The sequence below is a fragment of the Sinocyclocheilus rhinocerous genome, unplaced genomic scaffold (genome assembly GCF_001515625.1).
Source record: "Sinocyclocheilus rhinocerous isolate Xijiao unplaced genomic scaffold, SAMN03320098_v1.1 C35203430, whole genome shotgun sequence".
Classification (NCBI taxonomy): domain Eukaryota; kingdom Metazoa; phylum Chordata; class Actinopteri; order Cypriniformes; family Cyprinidae; genus Sinocyclocheilus; species Sinocyclocheilus rhinocerous.
This window is the reverse complement of record NW_015743087.1, coordinates 1-405: the sequence shown is the minus strand read 5'-3', so window position 1 is coordinate 405 and position 405 is coordinate 1. Positions and strand designations below refer to the sequence as shown.

Below are 405 nucleotides of genomic sequence, written 5' to 3'. Positions count from 1 at the left end.
GATCTGACCCAGGTGAGGATGATTAATTGAAATCTATCTATCTATCTATCTATCTATCAAAAAACTAAATAAAAGCTTTTAACATATAGTCTCAAACTTTTGGCCCCCAGTGAAATGTAATAATTTGGTCTCTGTGTGTGGTCTAATAATTGTTTTTATTATTATAGATCAAAGATAATCCTCCGGAATATGAGAAGTACTATAGACAAATGAACAAGGTAAACTTTTGGGTATTGCATTTCAACCTTCTTAACCATTCTTAATCTGCTCTTAAACACTGTAATGATGAGTGTGTGTTTGTGTGATTCAGGGAGGTTTTCCCTTCAGCACGCGGGACTGTGGTTGGATAGTTGCGGACTGTACAGCGGAAGGACTGAAATCTGTGATGCTGCTGCAGGAGCAGTG

The 405-nt window shown here is 37.5% G+C and overlaps 1 long non-coding RNA gene across 1 annotated transcript; it reads left to right on the top strand.

Moving 5' to 3' along the window:
• On the top strand, positions 1-399 carry LOC107734749 (uncharacterized). Its single transcript, XR_001639152.1, has 3 exons — positions 1-12; positions 168-218; positions 311-399. It is a non-coding gene; the product is annotated as an uncharacterized LOC107734749 (long non-coding RNA).
• The last annotated feature ends 6 nt before the right edge of the window (positions 400-405 follow it).